This window comes from Rhagoletis pomonella, unplaced genomic scaffold, assembly GCF_013731165.1.
Source record: "Rhagoletis pomonella isolate Grant_MI unplaced genomic scaffold, Rhpom_1.0 Rhpom_scaffold_00001, whole genome shotgun sequence".
Lineage (NCBI taxonomy): Eukaryota > Metazoa > Arthropoda > Insecta > Diptera > Tephritidae > Rhagoletis > Rhagoletis pomonella.
In genome coordinates this window covers 46,887-61,463 of record NW_023458555.1, presented here as the reverse complement: position 1 = coordinate 61,463, position 14,577 = coordinate 46,887, and the positions used below count along the sequence as shown (strand labels likewise).

The 14,577-nt window shown below is 33.6% G+C and overlaps 1 protein-coding gene across 4 annotated transcripts in view; it reads right to left on the bottom strand.

Moving 5' to 3' along the window:
• Nucleotides 1-14,577, bottom strand: part of LOC118735560 — a 36,577-nt gene that overhangs the window by 17,432 nt on the left and 4,568 nt on the right. The gene's annotated exons all lie outside the window — the stretch shown is intronic.

The following is a 14,577-nucleotide window of genomic DNA, read 5'->3' as shown; positions in this document are numbered from 1 at the left end:
TGGCGAATCGATGACGGCTTGTATAATAAGGTTGCCATACGCAGAGCATTTCCGTTTCCTTATGTTGTACGAGTACATATAGAAGTGACCTTATAATTTTGCCGCACACTGTATATGTACATACATATGTATATCGTTACCTTATTAAAGAAAGGCCTATCTCATATAGTCGCTGAGATGCAAAAAAGCGTAATTACCTAAAATTTTTTATTGCATAAAACATGCATGTCTGGACTTATCATTTAATATGGATTATAATCTATGAAAAAATTAATTTTGGATTTTTAGGTAATTACAGATTTTTATATTTCAGCGACGATGTACGTCTATATTAGGGTAACGATATGTAGTATACACTGGCGATTAAAACTGAGTGAATGGTGAATGGCAGGAACATCTTTATAAAAAACTAGCCTGAACCCGCGGCTTTGCTCGCGTGGTAGCAGAATATGGTAGGACAGTTTTATAGCTTGTTTGTTATGGAATGAAATGCAACAATAACTTTGGTAGATATTTATGTCTGCATACCAAATTTCAAGTTCATGTGACTTATGCTACCGAAGTTAAAACCGATAAAAAATTCTACGCCTATGGGATGTGCCACGCCCCTTTCTATAAACTCATTTATATATACCTTACTATATGCACCTACCACAGATATGTCTTCGTACCAAATTCCAAGTTCTTTTGGCTTATGGTTCTCAAGTTATAGCTGATTAATTTCAGGCCTATGGGAGGTGCCACGGCCCTCGCAAAATTTACTAGGTAGTTGCAAATAAAACCATATCTATAACCTTCCCGGTGTAAAAACAAATAAGTGCAGTGACGAGCAAAACTGTAACATGGTTTAACACTTTTTGTTTCAGCCACCGCTATATTTCCAAGTTCTAACGACTTTCATACTATTGTTGTATATTCTTATTGGTACACCCCTACTCCCGCTCTCATAACGATTTGAGGTCAATCCAAAAACAATAAAAAAACCTGGAGACAAAAATGTAAGTTAAGGCCAATGTTACAGTTTTGCACTCACTCTCAGTTTTGCATTTTACAGTTATCTTTTGCTTAGTTGGAAGTCAGATGACTTTTTTCTGTATTGTAATTTATTTAAGAAGTGATCACCTATAAATAATATGGTTACTCAGGAAACATAAATGTAAATAATAGATTTACTGCGAAAAGGCGGGACCGCAGGGAAAGGGGCAAAAAATTGTGGAGCTCGCCACGTGAAAATGTTAAGACTGAGAAAAAATATAGCCTAAAGTGTTACTAAGGACAAAGGAAGTCTGTCAAAATATATTACAGTCCGATATCTTGTGAACTTAGTAGCAAGTAGCGCTGCAGGCACTACTACAGAAGCGCTTAAGGTATTAAAATTGAATGTAAATCAGTAGATAGTGAAGCGAAAAATTACCAAATTGAACGCAATGGATCATAAAAGAATAAAAAAGCTAATTTGATCAAAATACATGTGCGAGTGTGCCAGAGTTTTGCTGCATCGCACGAAAACCGGACATGTTGCGAATGCGAATACGAATATTCGCAACAACCCTGATATGTATGTATTGAAAGTCACATTTACAGATGCAAATACATATCGTGTAGGAACACCTTAAGCATGTACGTACGAATATTTCGCAAAAGTAGAGCGCTGAAGTGGTTTTTCGTCCACTCCAATTTCAGAATAAATGTAAAACGGCGTTTTCTGTTTAACAACTTATCAAAGCCATTGTCAGAGTGGGCTCGCTTATATTCTAGTTATTCCGTACTTTTGCACATTCCCAATCGAAGTAGAAGCTGATTGTTTGTAGTGATTTCAATGAATGAGGTTTTGCCAGTGTAGCGTAGCAAAGAATTGCTTAGCAATTGGTAAGTAGCGCACTTCATAAGAGCGAAAACATTCGAGCTAAATTATCGCAACTATAGAAGTTATCTTTGCTTTCTAAATACACAATATCTATACTTAAACTATATCGATGGATATCTGATGTGTTGAAAATGATAGAGAAAAATAAAATAAAAATGAAAATCATAAGATGACCCCAATATTGTAGAAAAAATAATTAAAAATATTTTTCTTTTGTAATATTATGTTCAAGTAAACGGTATAAAGGTTTATTAAACTTACGTATGTACATACTTTGTATTTGTGCGCAGAGGGCAATGAGAAGGCAACATTTTTGGTAGAGCGGCCAAAAATACTTTTAATGGACTTATCGGGATAAAATTTTTACCCTAAGGTCTGTTAAGAGTAAAAACTGTAATATGTAAAAGTGGGCGGAGTTGGACACGCCCACATACAGTCATGTGAAAAATAATAGCGACACGACATTTTGACCAGTTTCGGCTATTTTTTTTTGTTTGTTTAATGTTTATTTTTTTTTATAAAAATACAACTCACTATCTAATAAAAACCATATATGTCCAAATTTCAAACTTTGTAAAAAAATACGAAAATTCAACAAAATTTTAAGACAACACCAAACTTTTTAATAAGAACTTTTAGGAAAAATCTAGGTGTGCAGTTTTATAGCCCATTAAATTCTAGCTTAAGAAATTGCAAGTTTGAAGTGGCTAAAAATTCGCGTTGATTGTTGATAACTTTTTTTTCACGTAAACTGTAGATCCTTCCTCTTTATGTGACAACATCAAGGCGTACGCCACAAATCGGATGAGAAACTCGGCCAAACACTAACATATTGGGTAAGAGCCAATCTACTATGTATTATTATTATTATTACAAAGAATATGAGTTAGGCACTCCGCACATTAAACTCCTAATCACAGTAGTGTAATCGTTTCGGCATACTAAAGTATAAAGCATTTATGCCGAACCCATGTATTTCAATGAAGCTCTGTAGATTACGATTCAAAATCATGTTTGCGCCTAATCATTAAAGCTTCATGAATCGAAGCGCCCAACATTGTAAGGCGCTTGCAGTTTTGAAATCGTCATTTGTTTACTTTTTTGTGTTGGAAATAAAATTTATTTGTCAATTTAATAGAAAATAATTGGAAATGAACGATTTCGTGCTAAAATTCGTGCAAATTGCATTAAACCACAAGCGTTTATGCAATATTTCGGAGCAGAAATATTTGCGGAAGTGCGTGTTGCGAAAGAACGGCCAAAAAATTTGTTATGTGTAGAAAGTGTTTATTAGCTGGTGACTTATGCAGGGCGTGCAAGTGTGCAGAAGTCGAGTCGTCATGCATTCGTTTCGGTATGATGAAACGATTACTTTACTTTGATTAGGCGCGTAATGTGCCGAGTGCCTTAGTCTTTAAAATATGTACATATCTGTAATGAGTTGAAATGGAATTCATCATGTAGCTGATTTTAATTTGAAAAGCTGTCAAAAATATTTTAAAAAGTCGGCAAGTTTTTTGAATGTTACTGCAATTTTCTTATGTTTACTTCAATTATTATTTTTTTCATGAAACATTCGTTACATTTCTTTTCCTTAATATAGAAAGGCCTTAACTCATTTTCTTTCGAAATTCAGTATCTTACAAAAGTCGTAACATTACACACTGAAAGCCTAATAGCATTTAAAAACAACTTCCACATAATCAAATGTTGAACCCAATTTATTACAAACTGACTGAAAAAGTAAGCGTGAGCGCGCGTGATTTATAAAACGGTCGTCATGAGCGTGTTTGACTGTGGACATCAGCCGAAGCCCCTCACGTGCCCTTCGGTAACACAAGCATTTAATAAAAAGTTTGCGTTTCACATTTTGCAAGACTATTCAATTTATATTTAAAGATTCGAAAACTATTTTTAATATTTGTGGCCAGTTTTTATATGAAGCGCTCTCACTGTTGGTGGCACTGTTCAAATGTAGTGGAATCAACAATGGAAAAGAAATGAGTGAATTAACCTGTAGAAAAAAACGGAAATGTTTAAAATTTATTTGGTTCGATGGAACGCGATTTTTGAAGTAAATATGTATTAAACCTCCATGTAAGTAGGTACATAAGTATGTATGTAGTAAGCAGTTTGGTCAAAATTGGAAATCGGAATTCGGTAACGGATATTGAATGACATCCAAACACAAAACCAAAACTGACTTTCTATTACTACGTTTATGCGTTTGTCATTTCACAAAATCGATTCAGGAATTGTAGTTTAACTACATGAATTGAATACATGAAATGGTGGTAATGCAGACATTAATGACACACGTAGTATGTACTCGAATGTGAGTAGGGTGTTCAGCGTATTAATTGAAATAATATGTGTGGTTTACTTAATTGTAATCGAAAAAAGCATTACTGTCGCTACTGTGGAAACGTCGAAGATAACGTGCACCATACATTCATTCTTCGCTTGCGAACACTTCTTGATTTCGCGCAGAATGTTGGAAGAAAGATACGGAGACATAACTCCGAACGACATAATTGGGGTAATGATCTCCAGTGCAGACAAGTGGGAAGCAGTTGCGAGATACGTGAAATTCGAACTCCCTGGCAAACGAGAGGACGGATGTCTACTGAGGACACCCGAATGAAACGCCCCTACAAATGAGCCGTCCCGAGGCTCTAGCAGCGCGCTCCTGCATCTGAAGACATGCAGAATTGCGGTGCCAGATGCGGAATTCTTGCGCGGGCGGTGGGACTTTGGGTTTTAGTGGGTGGCCCAACACGCTTCGGTCGGAGTCTCGCACTCGGCGAAGGTAGTATAGATACTAGCACCCCCGGCCAGTGCATAAAGCATTTCCCTCTTCTACTAACAAAAAAAAAAAATCGAAAAAAGCAAAACCCTGCAGTCCCAAATATTTTTACTGACAAGTATGGGATCAAGCGATGGTTCAATAATTTCGAAGAACTTGGTATCTGTCTTTGAATTGCCAAACACAAAAATAAACCGCAATTAATTGCTTTTCTTACAAATGTCGGCTATGGCGTCGCGTGAAGACTACCGGTTCTAGTTCTGAGATGCCAGGTTCGAGTGTGCTTGGAGGTGGTTAACCCTCTAGTAGGCCAATTTTTTTATGAGTTGAAAAATTCAGGAATGGGTGATTTTAGCACGAGCAATCCAAAAATGATGTCCATTTCGATCTGTGACAGTAACTTTTTCCTACAGGGGAGAAAAATCAAGACCGTCTAGAGACAGGCTCGCCGATATACTTTGACGTATTTTTAACTTTCTCTTACACAGTGTTGACCTACGAACCGGAAATCCCGTCTGCAGACGGTCAAAAATGCAAACTGGGTTTTTATATGTCGACAAGCCGGTCTGTACGCGGTCTGTGTTCGAAAGCAATTTTCTCCATTTCGAATGGTGACATAATTATAAAACTTATATCAAAATACGGTGCTTTTAACAACGAAATCCACCGAATTTTTTTATATCAAACAAATTTTTCAAAAGAAAAAATCTTTTTAATTACGAAATAGCAAGAAATAATTAATTTGAACCGTGTTTTCAAAATCTGTAATTCAACTGCCGATTAAAATAAAACGGATTGACATAACGGATTAAAATTTACACCGCCGTAAAGGTACGATTTTTGTCTAAAGATTGTGCCTTACGAATATAGAAAAAAATTATTATAGGTGCACTAAAAAGGTGTTTAGTTAACGACCGTCTGGAGGCGGTTCAGCCTACTAGAGGGTTAAGATTTTTAAAGTTATGAAGGTTCTTTGTGCTTTGCCTGCGGAACTAAAATACATATTAGAAACCAACAAATGATTACAAAGCAATAATGGATGTGTTGCAAAAATCCAGGGTTGTGCACTTACACAAATTTTCACATTTTGACCTAGAATACGTCTTACGTTTCGATATAGAGGCTATGCTGAAATGTTGTAGTTGTACTTTGTAGAGCTTCACGAAAACGCTTATTGCACGAGAACTAAATAATAAAGCGATTTCAAAGAAGAGTGTGGTGTTTCAAAGATAAAATTCCAAACCAATCGACAGATTTATTCTTGTAAGTAACCAATTCGGTTTCTGTCGTAAAAAAACGGTAAACATTGGCTTATTTTGGGGTAAATTTTGAGCTTTTAAAGTGCTCCAGCAACTTATGATTTGCAGATATAACTTTCAATTTCGGGATATATGTAGATTCTTTGGAGTAATAGAATTATTATCGTGTACAGATTTTATATAAATTCAACAAATATTGAGCATTTTAAGGCAAAAAATTGTTGGAAAAATAGCAAATTTCTTTTATTACCGAAATGCTCGAGAACCGCTGCTATGATTTTGTTTTTGTTTTCTTTAATCAAAAACTCAAGAGTTTTCCATTCATTTAGTATATGGGAAGTATTGGTTGATATCTTCTAAGTATGTTTATTTGATTTAAATGTATGGGCATAAATGATTTCCCATAAAAAATCACTTCGTCATCGTTTTGCAAACACGTGCATGCGTTGGAAGTGAGGGAAGGAGACAAAAAGTATGTATGTGTGCGTAAGTATATATTTTGGCTTTTGATAAACAGATGGCGCAATATTTATAACCTAATCGCGCTTATGTACATATGTAAATACCTACATACGTACATATCGTCGTTTAAAGTACAAAACCGCGTATCAGCAAAATGCTAAACCGCGTATCAAGATCATGCAAAACCGAGTATGTGAGGTTGCACAAATTATTTTCTAGACACACTAATATTTCAGGACGAATAGATAAGGCTTGAGCCAAGAGCTTGTGTGAGCAAATCCTATTTTTGGCAGCAAATATCAGTCATGGTAATGCAAAACCGCGTATATGAGGTTGCATATTTCAAAATGGTTCTCGTTTTTATAAAGCAGTCGCATTTCTGGCTAGTATATTTCAGGACGAATAGATAAGGCTTGAGCCAAGAGCTTGTGTGGGCAAATCAATTTTTGGCAGCAAATGTCAGTTACGCGGTTTTGCAGAATGACGATACGCGGTTTTGTACTTTAAACGACGATATATTGATTGCAGTTAATGTGGATCTGTTTCTATTTTTTAGTAATCTATGTATGTACATATATATGGCTTTAATTAATTGGAAAGGAAATTTGTATTACGAATGGCAACTATCGGCAGTTGCTGTAGAGTTATCGATAATCGAAATTTGGCAGTTCGACAACGAGCAAGCGGCTGTAAACAAGCCGTGCGAGTAAAATTAAATGAGTAAAATTAAATGATTAAAATAAAGAGTTTTAAAGAAAACCTAAGTTCATTTCAATTATTTGTTTAAGAGGAAGAGAAGTGCATGAACGCGGTCTCAATCAGGCGACATTTAAAGGATAATTCCAATCCTCTAGAGCTACCGCGTGCACTGTAAGTAAAAGTTAATGCTTGCAAGGTTTTTCTTTTATTATCGCTTTGGGTTCATTTTCAAAGCAATTCGAGGATGTAGTATAATTGGTTAATAAACACATGAACCACTTCGTTCAATTTCAATACCTCCGCTCATAAAGGCTTGCGCACCTCTTCGATTTTCGCATAAGGAAGTGCCACAGCAATGACTTCAATTTGGAAAACTTGGTGTGTCGGTACTTTTAAAAGAGGTGCTTCAGTTGATAAAGGAAAAAATTTGCAATCAGTGTTCGATATTTTTCGCCAAAAGGGCGTACTCCACGCGAACTAAAATTTCAAGTCATTGTTTTGTTATATTCACCATATTCTGTAAAACCAAACTGCATTGCGAAATGTTAATATCGTTCAAATTATTAAAAAGTAAAATCGATTATACATGACATACTTTTAAATTTTCGCTCCTAAATACACTCCCAAACCATTCCCAGCGACCACAAAAATGTAGTCGCCTGTATACACACTTTGTAGCAACTGCAGTTGCCAGTTGCCATCTGTAATATCGTTTTGTTCGCACCGAGACAATATTTACATTGTTTACAATAATTTACAATTACTTAAATTGTTAACAATTCTTTACAAATGTAAATTATTTATACCAAAAACATCACCCTGTAAATATTTACATTATTTACAAGTAAAGAATTGTCGTAAGTAAGGTAAATATTTTACAACCCTGCAAAAATCTTGTAAGGATAATTGAAGTTAATCAAATAATTATATTAATCGTGTAATTCAAAAAAAAATTTGGGGCAGTGAAGCCCCAAGCTAGTCAGGAAAAATACTAGAGTACATCTAGAATTTCCTGACTGAAACCGAACTAGTTCGAAAATGACCAAACTTGTACCAAGTACAAAACGATTTATTCATGCCCCGTTTTGTTTGACTTCGACAGTTTAATACAATAAAGTACACAAAATATTATAACTTTTGTTTTTGTTATTTTATGGCCTTATAACAATCATATTCAACAATTTTTATGAGCTTGCGGCCGTTTTTTAGTGAAAACTTATTGTGGAAAGGCAACAATAATTTGAAAAAGTGGTAGAAGTGATAGTGATTTCCGAAATAAGTATCACTTCTACCATTTTTTTTCAAATTATTGTTGCTTTTCCACAATAAGTTTTCACTAAAAAATGGCCTCAAGGTCATAAAAATTGTTGAATATTATTATAACTTTTATTTGGGTATATTCTAAACCATTAAAGCGAGTACACATTAAATTATACCAGACCTATTATATAATGATAAATAATCTTAATGATTAAAGCATGTTTTTTGGATAACCGTTATTTTTGCACATTTTCAATTATTTTTTGACTTTTTTTTTAATTATACGATTAATATAATTATTTGATTAAGCTCAATTATCAGTCAACAACCACACTATAGACAAAAATTAATAACATTTAATAACTGCATGAATTATTTGTTTATTTTATTCTTATCCAAATCTCAAATTTTATGCGTTAATTATTACTTTCATAAAATTTTAAAAAGAAAGGACTGAAATGTCAAGGTTAATGAATTTAATTTAATTTAATGAAACCTTTTATTTTTTATTTAAGTTCACTCGAAAATGAACTAAAGTATTTATTTTATTTTTAATTAAAATGTTTTTTTGCATATTTAATTTTATTAAAAAAGGTAAGAAATATACAACTTTTACTTTTAATAGAATTTAATGAAAAATGCATTTAAATTTATGTTCGAAAGTTTGAGATATTTATGTACTTATTTTTCCTTTTAATTAACACTCAAAAAATTTAAGACTAATTATTGGCAAATTTAAGGCTGCTAAATAAAAATGTCGAATATATTAAATTGTACTTAATCAAACCTTTTTTATTGTATATTCATGAATTCATTTTATTTTTTGACTCCCAAAGTAGTGGTATCGGTCCATAATTGGACTAGTATTTCTCTGTCTATTTTGAACTATTATGAGACTGGTATATTTCTGACCGAAATCTTACAATTTCCATCTCGTAGGACATGCCCATATACCAGTTGATTGAATGGAAAAAAGATAGTTGGCTGACTAGTTGGGCATGCGGTTTATACTAGTTGTAAGGTAGTTTACAACTGCTGCGTTAGACTACAGGGTTACTATTAATACTGTCAACCTTAAGTTCATTTCTGAGTTTAGTTTTTATCAAAGAAAGCGTTGAAAATTGGCGTTCTGCAGCCGCAGAGCTATGTGGTAATGAAATTATATTAAAAACAAAATTGGCGGGATGCACTGAGCTATTTTCATTCATTCCATTTTTAATAGAATAAACTTTTTCCCAAAACATATCAATATCCAGATCGCTGGAAATATCAAGCTCACTTAGCCTCAGTAAATTTGCATGCGCGGTGGATTGCAATCTATGAGATGGGGAAACTTTAATAAAAGAGGTAGAGTTGGTAAATCTTCTTTAGAATCTACCTCAGCTGGTGTTATTATTTCTAAAAGTTTTGTATCTTCACGCCTGAAATCAAATCTTAAATTTATTCGGCCCAAAAACTCTATGTAAAACTTTAATATATTGGTTTTGATTATTTTCATTTTTAAAATCAATATTAATATTGTTAATGATCGCATCTTTTTTAATAAAGTTACTCAAAATTAAGAGATAATATGCCTTGATAGTTGCATATACATAAGAACGGCAAACGAGAGCTTTCATCTTGGAACTCTTTGTTAAGATTGTTAATCATGGGCAAAATATACAATAGAGATAAAAAATAGCATTTGGTTTTGCAACACATTCCTTCGGCCAGGTCTGTAGATCGCATACCGTTTACTTCGTAAAAGCAGGAAATAAAATAAAGTTTCAAACTATCGCATTGCTCAACTATTCTTAAAACAACGCTTTCTAGTGAAAGCCATCGTGTTGAGATATGCCCAAGATTTTGTGGTGTTTTACCGAACAGTAGTCCTGAAATTGCTTCAGTTCATGTATCTCTTCAATGCCTGAGCAAAGGTGAAGTATAAAATAAATCGGTTTCTGCACTCAATAATGTGTTAGCCCGCCCAAGTCTCCAGCCATAACATTGGCTCCATGAGTGGCCAAACCAGTTAGGTTTCTTATGTTTAAAGACAGGGTTGACAAATGTTAAAAAGGTACAATTGGCAAATATTTATATGCAAAATGATGTTTTACGACGTTTCAGTGTCGTAGAGAGATGCTTGAGGTTTTTTAATTAAATTAATGAACGGGATGGTCAGTAGTCCCTTTTTATTGAGCGAGATAAATCTTAGTAATCTTACAAGACCCTCGGTATATTTTAAATCAATTGTGTTGAGTTTTTGTAAATAAAACTTTGAAATGCATGATGCTTTTCGTTGTTTATGCCAAGATTTTAACAAGCATTATGATTGCTTCGACATATCTGAATCGCTTTTTGTAATAAATAAAACTTTTTTCAACAAAATAACTAAACAAATTAATATCTGTAACTGGGAACGAAAAAAATTACACTATATCTATGATTGCTTAGTAAAATTGTAAGGCTTCGTATATTTTCGCGACCCCGTCAGACAATACGAGCATGGATCGAAAACTCGGCCTTTCCGACCACGCCCAACAGTTCGTCCACAGCGTGGAGCGGAAACTAAGCCTTTCTGCCTGCCTCACATACAAAGTAATGACTACGGGAACATGGATCGGAAACTCGGCCTTTCCGATCATGATAAACGGAAACTAGGTCTTTCCGCCCGCCGCACACAAAAGTAGATTAGAGACTAGGCACCGCCAGCTACCCAATTTCCTATTTTATAATATTATTATTATTTTAACAAAGAATATGTATACTAGTTTACTCTGTAAAATATTATACATACTTAAATATCTAAACCTTTTTATTTCATTTGTCTGTAAGAATACATTTTTTCTGTAGACTAAATATATAAATAAATAAATAAAAAATATATTTTTAAAATTAAGAATTTAAAAACTTAATTCAACTATCCGACCAAAATCTTACTTTGCCTACCAACCTACCAAATGAAAAAGAAGCGACCACATTTGGTCGGAAAATACCAATAGCAACACTGCATATGGCAGCGATATTTTACATTCAAACTATTTAATAAATTAAATCAATTATTTCCAAATGGGTATCAATCGAAGTGATTTCGGGAATATTTTCTTCTTATCTTAACTGTAAGAGGTTTGCCACCAGGAATTAGGTAATAGAAATATGTACCAAAATATGGGTGCCAGAAGAAAGGTGTTTAAGAAGGTAGAAGTTTTAAAATATTTTGAAGACGGTTGTCAACTGTTTGAAAAGTCGAATTTAGTTAATTTATATACAAGTTATACGGACTATTTCAATATGGTAGCCAAACGAAAGAGTATTAGGAAATCTGTAGTTGGAACACTAAGATTTATTTTTTGATTTAGAAGTCGAATTTAATTTACTTATACACACGTTATATGAAATATTAAAATACTGGTGTCAAATGAAAGATTGTTAAGAAATCTTTAGTTTGAACATTCAAAATGTTTGAAGAACGTGGCCACGTATTTAAAATAGGCCTATTCAAATTATTTAACAATTTGGACGAATTATAAAAAAAAGCGTGAGTACTAGGTACTCATGAAATTTGATGTGTAAGCATATCCATACGCCAAAGCATACAAGTACGTTTACATATAAATATAATCTTGATCAAAGCTCGTTAGCTCTCGAATTGGATGTGGTTGTTATTCTCACAACTCGTGGAAAAGTTAGCTTGTTTTTGGAAAATCAAATTAATCTTAATTCACCGGTTAACTGAAATATGTAGAACAATGTCAGTTATTTAAGTAGATTCTAGTTTGAAAATACCATTTTAAAAAGTCCAATTTATTTAACCTCTACACAAGTTATATGAATATTAGATTTATGAAAGCATTAGTTTGAAAATATTTTTGATTAGGGCTGAAATTTTATGAAATTAAAAGTCGACACTATGCGAGACGTTTCTTTACTCAGAAACGGTTGCGCGGATATACATACATATGTAAATAAAATATGGCACTCGGATCGCTTATATCTCTGACTAACATTTGGAATATCCTTTAAGTTTTTGAAACTCAATTTTGGATGTTTTAACGACATGCGGGTTCACTAGCAACAATTATTATCAGCGGAAACCCTTTTGAAAAATACAATCTGAATAGAAAAAACTTAATTTTTTTCATACTGCTAAATCTTTTTCAAACGCCCCTCGTTTGGGATCCATCTGGTAATATTTCAATTAATTTAAAATTTTTAGTCTTAATTTATAGATTGGAGACAACGCTAATAACAAGTATTTCTAAAGCTGGGATCACACGATTTGTACATTTGTGCGGATTTGTAATTTTGGCAGCCCCACTATAAGTCTGTGTTGCGTCGAAATTTTTACCAGCAGTGAGTTCTGCTCAAACAAAAAAATTCTAAACAACCCCACTCTGAAACTGCCAAAATTTTCAAATCTATCATTCTTGATCTGAGTGTACATACGGACCCCAAGCATGCAGAGCGCCGCTGTGAGAGCGGTGACAACACACACATTCATACATAGTACGTGTTTATCCGTACAAATCGCGTGCTGTGGTTTTGATAGATATTCAACATTTGAAAGCAAATTCATGTGCCCGGGTGTAGCTGAGTGCGCAGGGATTCATGCCACAATTTGTTGATATCCAGAGATGGTTAGGGTTCGAATTCCTCTGCAGGCAACATGCAAGTTAAATATTTTTTTTTTTAGTTTTTGTGTTGATTATTCACTTCACGGATGATTTTTCAGAACGAACGCGGTCATTTTAATTGTAATTGAATTGAATATTTACCAATATACAGTACTTTCGTTGATGTTTATAGTAAGATCAATTACGTTTCTATTTGATTCTAATATTTTATCCCTTCGTGTACAATTTGTCTAACAGTTGGCAGTCTTCTTTAAAAATATTTTGCAAACTAAGCTTTCTTAAACCAACTTATTTTAACACCCTTATTGCCAAACCCCACTTATGTAACTTATCAAATTAAATTAGCTTCAATTTCAAACAGATGGCAAACTCTTCAAAAATATGTTAAGGCTCGGCGGCCGCTATGCTGTAATGGTTAGTAGTACGTGCTACCACTACGCAGAGCCAGAGTTCAAGCCCGGTTCAACCCATCATCGCAAAAAAATATAGAAAAAGGTCTTTTTCTTAACAGCGGTCGCCCCTCGGCAGGCAATGGCAAACCTCCGTGTATTTTTGACATGAAAAATAGGTTCTCATAAAAATATAATCGCGTGTGACAACATCAAGACGCACGCCAAAAATCAGAGGAGAATCTCGGCCAAACATTAACATATGTGTAAGCGCGAATCTATTATTATTATTAAGGCTGTTTATTTTGAAACTCATATTGTAATATGATAATTATTTTATCAATTAAATCGAATTACAATTTTTAACATTTGGCAACCCTCTTCAAAAATGTTTTTCATTAAGCTGCATATTTCTTTTTATTTAGCAATTAATTTTATCGACATTTTTCAAACAGGCTGCAACTGTATATTCTTTATGTTTTAAATCATAGCGAAAATAATTATAAAACCAATTTTTCTATTGTTGTTGTAATAAGATATCGCACACCGTCTTCAAAAGAGTCACAACTCAAAATAATCACGTGATAATTATATGGGAAAGGGCTGCTTTACCTTAGGTTTTTTTTTTTTAACAATTTATAACAAAAATTGTCTGCAGCTTTTACTGAAAGGTAAATACAAACTCTGTGTACACTTTTTAGATAAATTTTTAGTTTTGACTCTTTTAAAGACGGTGTGCGATATGTATGTATGGATATCGACTAGTTTATGCATCCAGACACTGCTCAATCAGGGCGTATTCGAAAATGAAAATAACTCCACTTGTATGTAAGCATGTATATGCATATGTATATACTAGGGATGTTAATCCCGGGATACCGCACTATTTTAAGTCCCGAAAATCCTGGGATTCTTGGAAAATAATTTTCGGGATTTGTAATTTGCAATGGTGGCAATAATAGAATGCCATATGTTGACCAGTTTTCGCTATATTTCTTTTGTTTAATATTTAATATTTTTTTATATATGTCTAGCTATACACATAACACCGTGACAGGCAATTTTACACCCAAAAAAATCAATATTTTCGCGAAGGCATGGGCCAAATATATGCAATAAAATTACGTTTTTAGCTTTTCTCTCTGACGTCAGGATTTTTTAAAAGGACTTTGAAAATTTAATAATATAAATAATTCCGAAAATGGTTTAAAATATTTAGGGC